Source organism: Pyxicephalus adspersus, chromosome 4, assembly GCF_032062135.1.
Source record: "Pyxicephalus adspersus chromosome 4, UCB_Pads_2.0, whole genome shotgun sequence".
Taxonomy (NCBI): domain Eukaryota; kingdom Metazoa; phylum Chordata; class Amphibia; order Anura; family Pyxicephalidae; genus Pyxicephalus; species Pyxicephalus adspersus.
The window spans coordinates 27561588-27576447 of NC_092861.1; positions in this window are offsets into that span (position 1 = coordinate 27561588).

The following is a 14860-nucleotide window of genomic DNA, read 5'->3' on the forward strand; positions in this document are numbered from 1 at the left end:
AGAGGAAAAGGGCAGACAGGAGCAATAGAAAGAACCGCTGGTGTTTTTTTCCCTGCTCTGGTAATGTTATTCCAGGGATGAGATAGGACATGCAGGCAATCATTTAAATAGAAGTATACATAGTCATCTGAACGTGGTCATTTGTGAAGTTAAGCTTAAAAAATAGAATACAGCAGAAAAAAACATTTTTCATCAAGTCTGCAATCCTTATTTTCATTATTTGGATTTTAGGTTTCTTTCTTTTATTATTATTATTATTATTATTATTATATTATATTATATACGACATATTACATAGCGCTGTACAAAGTCCATAGTTATGTCACCAACTGTCCCTCAAAGTGACTCACAATCTAATGTCCCTACCTCAGTCATATGTCTTTAATGCAGTCTAAGGTCAATTTTCAGGGGCAAAATGTAACTTAACTGCATGTTTTTGGAATGTGAGAGGAAACTGGAGTATCGAGAGGAAACCCATGCAAACACAGGGAGAACCTGCAAACTCCATGCAGACAGTGTCCTGGCAAAGATTCAAACCTGGCACCTAGCGCTGCAAAGGCCAGAGTGCTAACCTTATTTTTGTTATATTTTATTTGTTTTTACTGGACTTCTTTTACATTGTTATTTAGGTATAGATTTATCACAAGAATGTTTACATTCACTTCCTTTTGACTGACTCACTACCTCGGGAAGTCTGTTTAGGGCACTCATTACTTTATAGGAAAAATATTAATTATTCTACTTTACCTTTACTTTCTTCTAGTTTTAAAACATGCCCAAGCTTTCTTGATCTCAGATATTTATATTGAAAATACTGGCTTCTTATTATTTTTCAAACCCTTAATGAATTAAAGGTATTCAGACATGTATTAGATGTACTCCTAATGTAGTAACATAATTCAGTTGTGTCCTCCTGTTCCATCCTTTTTTTTTTTTTTGAGACGGTACATCAAGTTCCTTTAGTCCTTTAGTTTACCTTTGTATGTTTTATCCTTTATACTTTGGACCATTTTTGATGCCTGTCACAGAACTTGCAGAGCCTTATCAATATCAATACTGTAAGTAAGGTCATTAGAAGTTGGCATAATCATCTTTAACATCATGATAATAAAATAGATTTACTGGTAAAAGTAAAGTCAGCTGATTGACTCTCACGTCCTGGGTAGATTTGTTTCAGTCGTGTCCAAATAAATTAAAATGTACTAAATTCTAAAGCCAATGCATTGACCATGTCACTTTAACATGTAAAGCCAAATACCATCTTTCCTTAAAGCAGAACTAAAACCAAAAAAAAAAAAGGCGATGTCCCTTCTGGAATAGTATAAACAAATCTGCCTGCTTGCGTATTCTAAATGCATGTTCCTTTTCCTGTTCGATTCCGGGCAACTTTTCAATTGTGGCCAACTTGATTAGGTTGGGCTGCGATGGTTTATTGCTCATAGGGAATGGTTTATTGAAGAAGGGATTTCGACTGCCTACTTGCAAATTTTTTGTTCCACTGTAAACATTCTTTGCCATTCAGATTAATTTTGGCTGTATTAGAAATGAGTATCACCATTATTTGAGCAAACTTTTTTTTTTAGCTTAATAATAACTATACACAGCTAACAGCATCTGGCCACTGTATATATTAGTAATAGCTCACAGCCACTGGTTCTCTAAGTAAATATGAATTTATAAACCCTTTTAGAGTACAGAGACGTCAACGTTCCCATTCTGTCTGGTGGTTGTTAGAAGTTGAACCATTCCTGCTATGACAACCATTGGCTGTGAATCATTCTCTATAAAAGTATACAGGAACACCTGTAAGCAAACTTTAGTTTCAGTTCAATAATTTAACTTATTAATTTTTTCCTTAGTTCAGCTGAACAAACCTTTAACTGATGTGAGGCAAGTTCGAGCAATACCAGACATCACAGGGGTTTGGAAGAGAGGAAAAGTAGGAGCAAGCAGAATAGGACATTGAAGGCCATTCCAGAGAGTCAGGGCAGCTCTAGAAAAGTCTTGGAGGCGTGTGTGACAAGGTTATGGGAGAGGAAGTCATTGGTAAGTCATTGGACTATATACTATTTTGAAATGGCTTCCATAGTCATCAGATCTCAATCCAAGCACCTTTGGGATGTGGTAAAACGCAAAATTCTCATCATGGATGTGCACCTGACAAATCTGCAGCAACTGCATGAGGTTATAATAGACGATTAGGACCTTAGCAACCGTTTTCTGAACTTTAAGATCATTACAAAGGACAAGAGGGCACTCTTTGTGTCTGGAGGAAAAGAAGTTTAAGCTCCAGATAAGGAAGAGATTCTTGACTGTAAGGTCTGTGAAAATGTGGAATCTGCTCTCGCAGGAAGTAGTTTCAGCAACTACTATAGATTACTTTAAGAAAAATCTGGATGCTTTTCTAGATGCACAGATTATAACTGGGTATTAAGGCTTTAAAGTAAAAATAACAGTGACTGTTGATCTAGGAAACATCCGCTTGCTTCATCAGGGAATCAGGGAGGAATTTTTTTTCCCGTTGAAGCAAGTTGTACCAGGGTTTTTTGCCTTCCTCTGGACCAACTATGTCTTATAGGGTTTTATATCTGGGATATGTTCATTTCCCTAGTGGTTGAACTTGATGGACTTATGTCTTTTTTCAACCTGACCTACTATGTAACTATATATATAGACCAAAATCTGTGAGGAATGTTTCTAGCACCTTGTTGAGTCAATGCCACAAAGAATGATGGAGGTTCTAAAGGGGGTCCAATCCTGTACTAATAAGGTGTACCTAATTTAGTGGCTGGTGAATCTATGCTTAGAAGGTAAGTACTTGCAGGCACTCTGCATACTTCAGTTACAAACACAGTTTTGCAAATGTTTGAAATAGCTAAATGCCCACTTTTCTCCTATTTAATCCTCACGGAAGGAGAACTAATGTGAAAAAGTAATAGATTTAGCACCACAATGTTTCTTGCCTTGCCTTTTTTAAAATGTTTCTAGGCATAAAAATAATAGATCTCACAACTGTGTTTGCATGCAGACCTTCCCATAATAACATAATGGTCCTCTAGAAATGTTTCAGTTAGATTTTAAACTGGGAAAATACACTGAAAATAACAATACAATGCCACAGTAAAGAACCCTAGGAGAGGTTTCTAGGATTTCTGGGATAAAACATTAAACGGCAAGCAGCCCAAGGCATTATTTCAAAGTTACGGCTTACATTTATGGTTCAGCAAGTAATATCGATACACAGCCAGAGCACAGAACTATTCTGATGAAAATATGATTGCTTTTACCCCCAAACTCCAAACACAGCCACTACAACTACATAAACCGCTTTATGGGATCCGCGCTTGTTTAATTTTCTCAGAGAAAGACAGTAAAAGGAGAATTATGGGATGATTTATTCATCGGAGCCACATTCGAAACGCACCGGCAGCTGTTGGAAAACATTAAACAACATTAAAACCCAAACCCCCTCCCCGTATCCGCCACTCCTATTGTGCCACACACCTGCTAGCATGACTCTCTGCTATGCTGTATAATTCACTCACAGACTGATATATACACAGGTCTAAGTGCGCTTCTTGCAGTATGATTACTGCGAGGCAAATGGCATGAGTTAGCAGTGTGCAGCTGAAATGGAGTTAGTGTAAAAAGTCATTTGCAGAAAAGGAATTACCTAAAAAGTGCTTGTTTTAGTTAAGAAAATGAATAATTAATTAAGTTTTGGTGCAAATATAGCCTAATTTTTGATGTCCCTAGTTCCGACCTAAGCAGGTAAGTTTTTAAGGTAGATGTGCTCATAGGAACATTAAATACTTTGGGCTTGGGGGAAAAGGCTCTGGCTCAGCACATCAGAGTGGTGCATTTGTAGTACTCCCTAAAGCAATTTTTTCCTTACCCAATGTTTACGAGTATCCCTGTTGGATTCTGCAGAAGTAAGCAGAAAGAGATTCCTTGTGGTTTTATTGTAGCAATTGACACAAATCTGTCATTTAGCATTGCGAGTTTGGCATATTCACATCATCAGTCATTGCTTGTTGTGACACGATGTGAAGATATAATTAGCATAGATTTACATCTGAAAGCATAAATAAAATTTTACTTAAAAAAATCAGTTGGGTTATGTTATTATTTCAATATTAATTTGTTCTATAGGGTGTCTATTCTGTCTTTATCTCTAGCTAATCCCCTGTATTTATTCCCCTGGGTGCACCTGAAAAATCTTGTTCTTTTAGTTTAGCTTGCACCTGATTAGGTATTCTTTGCAAAGTAGATTTTCAGCCCATTTACTAAGCTAAATGAATTATTATTATTATTATTATTAGAAATGGAAGACAATGGAGAGAACTACAAAGAGATGCAGCGGAAGAGGAGCGGAGGGAAGGATGGATGAGTCTGGCTGCAGCATTCATGATAGATTGTAGAGGAGAGAGTCGGGTTATTGGAATATCCCTTGCAGAGTGATAACTCACCTTAGTAAATGAACAGACTAAATTTCATAAGTAAATCAGTCCCATTACAAGGATGCCTGAGCCATTTCTGTGGAGTCTGGGCTCCTTGCTGATTTCAAGAAGACGTGATGCCATGTTAAAGAGATTCTATCCGCCACACTAACCAACAGATGATGATGCATGAAAACTGGAAGGGGGAAATATCTATCAAGGAGCCACTCTAATTTCACTTTTTATTTTTCTATCACAGATATTAGCATATTAGTTGCTTAGGGCAAATAAATACTTTTTTTTACTAACTTTTATGTTCCATTTTTTTCTAAATTTCCCAATGGTAGAAATTTATCCAGCCACAAAATTGAAAATGTAATTCTGAAAATGTGATTCATCTTTAATGACACCAGGTTTGATGAATACCACAATTGTTTTAGATATTATCATGAGTTAATGTTTTCTGTAGTTATAGGATAACTTTTTTTTCATGATGAGGTTTGCCACTCTGGTTGTAAGAATGTACCGTATGTCCATACCATACTGTAAGTACTTACAAATAATGTACTGACATACCAAGCAACAACAGCAATCAGTGGTGTAACTACACACAATTTAAACTTTGATTCTCCCTTAACCTCCCCAGCGGTAACCCAGAGTGTAACGGCTGATGCTGAGAGCAGTAACACTGAGTCACACTCGGGGTAGCTGAAACAGCAAAGTAGAATAATATATCAAGCCTTACCTGATCTGCCGGCGTCCCTCCCCGCGAACCCCGTCTTCTGGCTTCCTCCGGCCAGTGTCCTCTGCATCCAATGAGTCACCCGGGAGTTCCCAGTGATGTCGGTGTGTCTGGACATTCCATTCGGGGCGTGGCGGAAATGTCAAATCTATTTGTTTTGAATTCAATACAAAATAGCTGTATTGAAAGCAATACATTAGATTTATATGTGTAAAAGCAGTACATTGTCTTTCACGAACATTTTTTTTTACGGTATAATATATAAGTATGAGTATAATATTTACTTTTTAAATTATTAAAAAAAATTATTTAATTTAATATTTTGACATGATTTTGTGTTTCAAACTTTATTATACTAATAATATTATATTACACTGTAAAAAAAAAATTTAATGAAAAACAATGTACTGCTTTTAGACATATAAATCCGGACAGAAATGAACCGCCCAGGAGGTTAATGGGCACCCGCCTCTCTTGCTTTACGGCACACCCCCCTTTCTGTCTTGCACCCAACTGCTATCCCAGGAAAAACATAAAGAGGCTGATCCCAGGATGGTGGCAGTGATTCACTTTCTCCATAACTGGACTATTGGTTCTCTATCATTGGATCTGATATTCAAAGATGAAGGAATTGAAAGTGATGTTGTGGTGCTCAGAATAGAAGTAGAGAGAAAAAAGGAAAAACTATTAAACTGTATGTGTTACCATCATTTTTTCTTTCACAAAAGTTTTTTTGGTGTTCAAAAAAATAAATAAAAACAATAAAATAAAACTAATTTTATTAGTAGTCTAGACTTTTTCCTTTTTTTACTCTACTTCTATTCTGATTTATCCACCTGGACTCCAACACAACCTCTAGTGCCTGCATTCTGAACTGCTATTTTACCAAGCCATCTCTGTGACTGACTCATCATACCCCACTCCTGGAACTCAAGCTTGTAAGCCTCACTACAACCCATATTACAGGACCGGCTGGGCTGTAGGAATTATTCATTAAAAAATAAAAAGGGGGTAAAATATTATATGCTTTGTAGTATATCAAGCATCTACTACCTGTCGGCTTGACCCAATTTCCTCTGATCTACACCGTGCCCATTCCTGCACCCTGGCCTCTGCCCTAACCGAACTATTCAACCTCTCCCTCTCTACTGGTATCTACGCCTTCGCATCCAAATATGCCATAATTCTCCCTATCCTGAAGAAACCCTCACTAGACCTCTCCCTACCTTCTATCTACCATCCTGTATCCCTTCTCCAATATGTTTCCAAACTTCTTGAGCCCCTTGTCTACAAAAGACTCACCGATTACCTGAGCACCAACTCTCTCCTTGATTCTCTCCAGTTTGGTTTTCGAGCTGCCCATTCCACCGAAACAACCCTTACTAAAATGGCCAATGACCTCATCAGAGCTAAGTCTCAAGGTAACTTTTCCCTGCTCCTTCTCCTTGATCTTTCCTCTGCTTTTGACACTGTTGATCACCCCCTTCTAATACAAATCATGCACTCCATTGGTATCTGTGACACTGCTCTATCTTGGTTTGCTTCATATCTGTCTGACCATTCCTTTCAAGTTTCTTTCAATGGTAATTCCTCCTCTTCAGTTCTGGATAGGGCCTCATGCTGCCTGTCAGCCATCTCCTCATGGATGTCTGACCGATTCCTGAAACTCAACCTGGATAAAACAGAACTTCATCATCCCCCCCTCAAATTCCAAATCACCCCCTGACATATATTTAACTGTTAACAACACTGGTATTCGGCCCTCCCCTCAGGCACGTTGTCTTGGCATCACCTTTGATTCTGACCTCTCATTTACCCCCCATATTGAAAACATTTCCAGGTCCTGTCACTTTTACCTATGCAACATCTCCAAAATCTGCCCCTATCTGTCCCCAGAGACCACAAAACTCCTTGTAGACGCACTTATCATCTCTCGTCTGGACTACTGTAACATCCTCCTCTCTGGTATTCCACTAACCCAACTCTTTCCTCTATAATCTTTTATGAATGCTGCAGCCAGACTCATCCATCCTTCCCACCGCTCCTCTTCTGCTGCATTTCTTTGCAGTTCTCTTCACTGGCTTCACCTTAGAATCAAATTCAAGCTCCTGTGCTTTGTCTTCAAATTCCTCCACAATTCTTGTCCCACTTACCTTTCTGACCCGGTAAAAAAATATTTCCCCAGCCGCTCTTTCCACTCCTCTGATGACCTACAACTGACTTCCTCACTCATAACCTCATCACAGACACGGCTCCAAGACTTTTCTAGAGCTGCCCCAACTCTCTGGAATAGTCTTCCTTGTCCTATTGGGACTGCTCCCACTTTCTGCTCATTTACAAGAGCACTCAAAACACACTTTTTCAAACTTCTTCTGTCTTTTGAAACCTCTACTACTTCCCGCCACTACATATCTCCTCCCTATTGTGAATTAATTCCCCTACCTACAAGTTAGTAAGCTATTCTGGCCAGGGTCCTCTCCTCCTGTGTCACTGTTTGTATTCATCTGTCATTTGCAACCCCTATTTAATGTACAGCGCTGTGTAATATGTTGGCGCTATATAAATCCTGTTTAATATTAATAATAATGAAGACAGCTTTATCCTATGGTAAAGCATGGGATCACTCTGCATGGATTCAGGATGAGCCACAAGGCCTTAAGATGTTAGTGGAACCTGCCACGCAGCAGTAAGTAACCCCAGATCATGCTGGCACATAAGACATTAGGGAATTTTTCTTCCTGCCTTCAGGAGAGTCCCTCCTGATCATTATATGAGGGTCAGAAAATGTTTCCATCCCCTCCACTGTCAAACAATCATAAAATGTAAATAAGATCTGAAGCAGAAATTCCAAGGCCTGGATTATAGACTAGATTGCATTGGAAAAAACAAAACAAAAAAACATTTCCCTCACATATCCCTCCATAATTTCAGTATCCATGGCCTGCCTAAGTCACGTAAATATTTAGTAAAATTAGTAAATTTTTTGAAAGAGATGCATTCACATTCTGATGATCTACAATTAGAAATTGATATAACATGCTAGTCCGCATGGCTCCCCCAAGTAATAAAACTGTTAAACCTCAATACTAAAGATGCAATATGAAGATGCTCCATCTCTCGTAGAAGGTCATCCTGCGCAAACCTTTGCAGATTTTTCACCTGCAACCATTCAAACACAGATAAAAAAAATATTAATGTGCTCATCTGTTTCTACTTTTTTTTCTAATACAAAGCCAAAGCCTACTCCTTTTCTTTCTTCTTGACCTTGGACTGATCATCAGCAGCCCCTTTCTCTGGGAATGATGTCCTCCATAGAATATTGGTCAGAAAACCTCCTTTTTGGACTGCTAAAAACTCCTTGTAGGCCTCCTTGTAGGTTTTATGAAGCTAGCTTTCCAAGTGGTGTTGGCCCCTGGTCTATGCAGGTACCATCTTATGGGAAGGGGAGCTAATGGGACCCTTCTGCATTCTGTATTCTGCTGTCTTTGGATGGCTTATGCTGCCAACATGCTTATGCTGTTAGAGAGCTGGAAGGGGCACATATGCTCTCACCTGAAGGTTTCTACACATGGGATTTTTCCTGGTATTTTTTTGTTAGGCAACCACATCTGTTTTAAAGACTGATTATTTTGAAAGAGCAAAGGACCTGATTTATGAAAGTTCTCCAAGGCTGGAGAGAATACACTTTCATCAGTGAAGCTGGGTGATTCAGTAAACCTGGGAGGGATCTGGTCCAGGATTCAAAGGGTTTGCTAGCAAATAGCAAATGATTTTTTAAAAATAATTCCATGTTTTCTGGATCACCCAGCTTCACTTCTGAAAGTGTATTCTCACCAGCCTTCGAGAACTTTCATAAATCAGGCTCTTTGCTCTTTCAAAATAATCAGTCTTTAAAACAGATGTGGTTGCCTAACAAAAAAATTACTCAACTTTCTTTTGTGTTTCTGCTAAAGAAAAAAAAGAGGGGTTTGCTAATCATCTGTTACACTGACTAATATCATCAAAGAGTAGGTACCTGTCCCAGGCACTTTATACCTATAAGTATAAATTTATAAGTCTTACCCATTTTTTAAGTTTACTACATTCCTACAACTGGTCAAATAAAGTTTTTTTTCAATAGTTTTTATTTATTCTACTACCTTTAGTTAAGGAGATACTGATTTAAATTGGAGATTCTTTTATGGCTCTTGATCAAACTCTGGATAACTCAACCATGGCTTTCCATAAACATTCCCCCAAGCTGAGCCATAAACTTGAAACTCTTCACCAGCATGATCTAGCAGATGTTTTTCAAGAGCTGGTTAGAGCACATTCAACTTTTTTACTCAAGGGTGATGAAACTAATATATAAAACCTTGGATTAGAGAGAATGTGTACCTTCTTTTTCTCATGACTCTATCTGTCATTACCAGGTATAGTAGGTCTCAGCCAATTTGGCTCCAGATCTTCGTTCAGCGGGCAATTTGGTTGGGCTCTACTATATTTGTTATTGACAAATACAGTAGGTTGCTGGACCCATCACATAGGAAACAAAATGATTTTGCATATGGGGAATAAGACAGCAAGAAAAAAGAGCTGACAATCACTGATACCACTCTATACACAATTGAAACGTTTTGGCTTGAGGAGTTTAGTGTGGAAGTGATCTTTGGAAGGCAGGCAAAGGGCAATAAATGGTCACCAGTATTACCTGTAGTTTTTCCACAAGTGGTTTTTCCCTATTATTGACTTTCCATGCCTTGTTCTCCACTGTGTCACTCTGTGTGGACGTGGCTATCTGGGTAGAGGCAGGGCTTTGCTTCCTCATGTCAAAACTTCCAACAAAGAGAATAATGGGAAGCATAGTAAATATTTTACCAAATCTCATTTCAAATCATAAAAATCTAGCAGTCAGAAGCAGAGGCAGTAGCATTAGGCTGTGGCCACAGAAATGTCTACTGACCCCCACCCACCCATATACTGTCCCAGAAGTTCAAGGAAGAGTTCTAGTTACAAAATACATTTTCTTGAGTATTGCACAATGATCAATTCTATATGTTCCCTTTAACATAGCATGTCCTCATTTCTGAGTTCTGTTCTACCTAAAAGTGTAATTACAAAAGACGGTAGTATTCAACTAAAATTGAAGTTTTGTGTTTACTGTCTTGGCCTCCTTCCTAATTCACCTACTTTTAGTAAAATAGGAAAAAGTTAGAAATGCGCCTACTTTTTACCCATCTTCCACTTTACTGAGCCTGTTGTAATTGTCCTACTAGGAAGATTCCAAGTGAAAGTGGAAAAGGCAAAACTTGCAAAAAGACAAGAATGTTTTCTTACAAGATTTTAACTGCTCATTGTTTCCTGATAATCTTTCCAGAAGAACAATCCACTTAGCCTTGCTGGACAGGATGTCTGCAAAATAAGTATCATTCAATTTTTTTTTTCATTTCAGGTGCATTTAACACCTACCAATAGTGGGTAGTTTGGTGGAGGGGCCCACACTTTGTAAGTGGACCATTATGAAAGGTCCAGTTTTAGTAATATGATTTTAGGAAGACATGCACCCATAGGCAGTGTCAAAAGAATACTGTCTTTGTACAAGGACCCTCTGCAGTCTACATTGCATCCACAGTATAAAGGGACCAAGACCACGTTAACTGATAGTTGCCCTTGGGTGACATATTGTCAAAGCATAAGCCTCACATGAACCCAAACTTCACAAATACATAGATTATTTCAGCTCTCCAACCCTTCTCAATGAACCGCACGTCCCTTTATTCTCAATCTTCTGTGCCTTTCCTCCCTCTCTCTCTTCGCTCGCTGTGTTTCCTTTCTTTGGCGCTGTCTTTGCAACGTTTCAAGGTTAAAAATGCATCAGGCACACAATGGTGGATGTGTAAGATTAGCTAGCTAGTAAAATATGTTAGGAGGAGAAAAGCTAAATGTATTAAGAACAAACAAAATATAAAAAAAGAAAGAAGTTAGAGTCTTTTCTTAAATCTGAGAACAGAAGCAAAACCTCCCTTGATCCTTTATCTCGCTGTAACCACATAAATAACTAAAGAAATATATATATTTTTGAATTCACAGAGGGCCTACATTTTATAAAGCCGTTTTTTATTATTATTTTTCCTTGCCTTTCATCAGATTTCTCTTTTCTTTCTCTCTCTTTTTGTATTTCAAAGCTGGCAGTTCAGTAAATGAAGGAGACAGCATCATCTCTGTTCTTGGTAAAGGAATCAATGCTAATCCTATTTATGGAGACTTATCACCTCTGCCAGAAACTGCAGGGAAAAAAAAAAGGCAAAGAAGGAAAGGGAAAAAAAAAATAAAAACGGAGTTGTCAAAATCAGGAAAGAGGGTGCAAGCAGAGGGAGAGGGAAGAACAGAAAAAGAAAGAAAGAAAAGAAAAGGAATGAATTAGCAGCTCTAGACTAGAAAGACTGGCGGAAATGAGTTGGTATCCTTGAAATAAAACATTTTTTTAGATGAAATAATCTGTATATATATATTCAAAACAGAGGAAACATAACATATTATATTATTATGATTTAATATTAATATTTTATCAATCATCATAATTTTATAATTAAGCAGGCAGAAAAATACAACTGTTCATTTAAGTCAAATAATTAAAAAATACATTTAAAATTATCATATACCGTCTGTTTGTATATAGAATGTCAAAAAAACCTTTTAGAATGGTGGACCAATTTTTATTTAGGAAAAAACAATTCCTTTCTTATACCCAAAGGCATTTACATAATTCACTGATTCAACATTCTATAATGTGTTTTCCTACAAATATTAGTAGCCATTTATGTTTTACATATAGAAACACAACTTAATATTGTTGGTTTTAGAAGTAGCAATAGAAGAATACAGTAAGTAGTTGTGTTATTACGATCCTATTTAAATGCTAGTTAAAGATTAATTAAACAAGCAATTTTACTAAATACCCAACAATAGATACTTACTGGTGTTTTCAGCCAAAAACTGCATAGGGACTAGGTAATGCAGAAAGTTCAGTGATTAGGATTATCTAACCAGATTTTTGTTGACTGTGGCCAGTAGTGGTTATCCTTGAAGTAAGTAATGATTGGCTACTGTGGGTTGTATTTGGCACATAATCTCCCATTGCACATCTCACTAAACCAGACAAAATATTATCACTATTAATAAACAGTATTTATATAGCACCAATATATTATGCAACGCTGTACATTAAATAGCAAATAATTACCATTTCATTACATAGGTTTACTTGCCAGAGCCTATCTTAAAGAAAAAGAAACATTTCTTAAAAGAAATTTTACATTATTAAACTTTAGTACTGGACACAGCCTGGTGAAGACTTGGCTGGATACAGGCAAATAACTATTATCTAATATAGATTTTGATTAGAACACCTTTTGGTAAATGTAAATACGACTGTTCTTACCCTAGTAGCCCTGATAGCGGACCTTGGGATGTGGGACCCTAGATGGTGGATGTTAGACTTTGGCCAGAGCAGTTCTGTTGGCTGTGTGTCCCAATCCCGGAGCCCAAGTAGTAAGTCCCCCACCTTGACTATGGCTGACTGACTTTCTGACACTCATGCCCTGACTCACACTTCAATAATGGCTGCAGGCTGCCACTACCAGTTTGAGTCCCAGTGGGAAGACTCCCAGTAGCTGTCTGAGTGACCCACACTTTATTAATGGCTGCAGGTTGCTACTAGTTACCAGCGGTGTCATCTGCCTGTGTCCAGTTAAGTCTCCCAGCCTGGAGGTCTAGCTCCTGGGAATCGGCATGGCACAACAGGTTGGCAAGAAGAACGTCAACTTCATTCCTGTGACTGTGATTGCAGACACAGGCATGTTGTGTTGTGATGTTGTTTAGGTTGGATGGGATGGACCATGTCTCTTTACTTCATGTATTACTCCAGCTCCTCGCTCTTGGATTTCTATCTGCCAGAAGGTCCTAACAGTAGTATGGCTATTGGCCTTTAATATATGAAATAATGAATGGGAAAACTACTTTATTGGATCTTGCAGTAATCATCACCTTCAAAAACTGAACTTTCTTGAGTTTGTCCACCACTACTCAAGACAGCAATAATAAAATTGTACCAAAAGGTGGTTGCATAAGTGTGCACACTTTTAAACTAATTTTTTATTGTAACACCTTTTGATTCATTTCCAGCATTCAGTCTTCTTGGTTAGGATTCTCTCAGCATGGCACATCTTGTCTTGGCAATATTTGCCTATTCTTCCTTACATAATCGCTCCAAATCTGTGGATTGTGAGGGTACCTCTTGTGCACAGTACACAGGCCTTCTAAGGTCACCCCACAGATTTTCTATTTAGGTCTGGGCCCTAGCTTGGCCACCCCTAAACTTTATTTTTTTATCTGGTAAAGCCATTTTTTTCTTGATTTGAATGTATGATTGGGGTCATTGTTGTGTTGAAAGGTGAAATTCCTCTTCATCCTCAGCTTTTTGGCAGACGCCTGAAGATTATGGGCCAAAAGTGACTGGTATTTAAAATTTCCACTCTGACTAAAGCGCCAATTACAGCTTAAGAAAATCAACCTCAAAGCATGATACTGCTGCCATGATGCTTCACTGTGGGGATAGTGTGATGCAAAGTGTTTTTGAGCCAAACTTACCTTTTGGAATTGTAGCCAAAAATTTAAACTTGGTCTATACTTCTAGTGAACCTTTATGGAGTCCCTAATTAAGCCATGCCTGTGTACTTGTGCTTTCTATGTATTCTACAAGTAAGGTTCTTACCTTTACTTCTGAGCATCATTCTCTTCGGAGCTTGTTGCTCAATCACTGACTACAATCACTGCTTTTGTCACTCATAATTGTGAATTGTAAACCAGGGGAACAGGAGAGAAGACATTAGCCTTGCAAACTGGTCAAGTTGTAGTTAGGGTGTTGATGACGACTGCCTAGGAGTAAGTAAATCTCATAATTAATCTATTCACCTTGGTCTTCTGGGAAGATAAAATTAAATGGCTGAGGTCAGGATTAAATCAATTTCTGCTATGCATATGTAATCAAATAGCAGCTTCAATTCCCCCAGAGCTGCTATTACACTCTCTTATCTTTAAACGTTTGTACCACAGTTCCCCACCCATACATTGAGGGACTTTGAAGCATCCTTCAGTGGGCTAACGATGTAGAAAGGTAGAATGGTGTGGATAGTGCCTGGATGGAAAGCATGACATTCTGTGACAGTAATCTCTGCTTAATGTCCTGCTTGTGCCATTCCTAGAGCATTGATACAAGCTTTGCCAGACCTGGAAGATCTAGCAAAAAATTAACTGGATCAGCACATTTGCATTATCTTGAAAGCAAGTGCACTTATATTTGCAAGGGGTGTAGTAATAGACCTATTCAAAAGTCATAGAACATGTGGATTGGAGTCATGCCCAGAATACCTGCATCATGACCACACAGACTTCAGGGAACTTTAAAGCAAGGATGTAAGAGTGGTCACCAATTCCGAAGAAGACACAGATGACAGAACAAACAGAACATGGAGCAGAAGAACACAAGCTTTTATTCAGCAACACCTGGGATGAGCCTTAATATCCAATAGGCTAATTGAGACATTTATAGATATGCTACTGAAAACTCTGTCCTATTTATACTTATATACACTTATACACCTGGGGGGAGGGGGGGTTATTTGTCCATTACATATACATG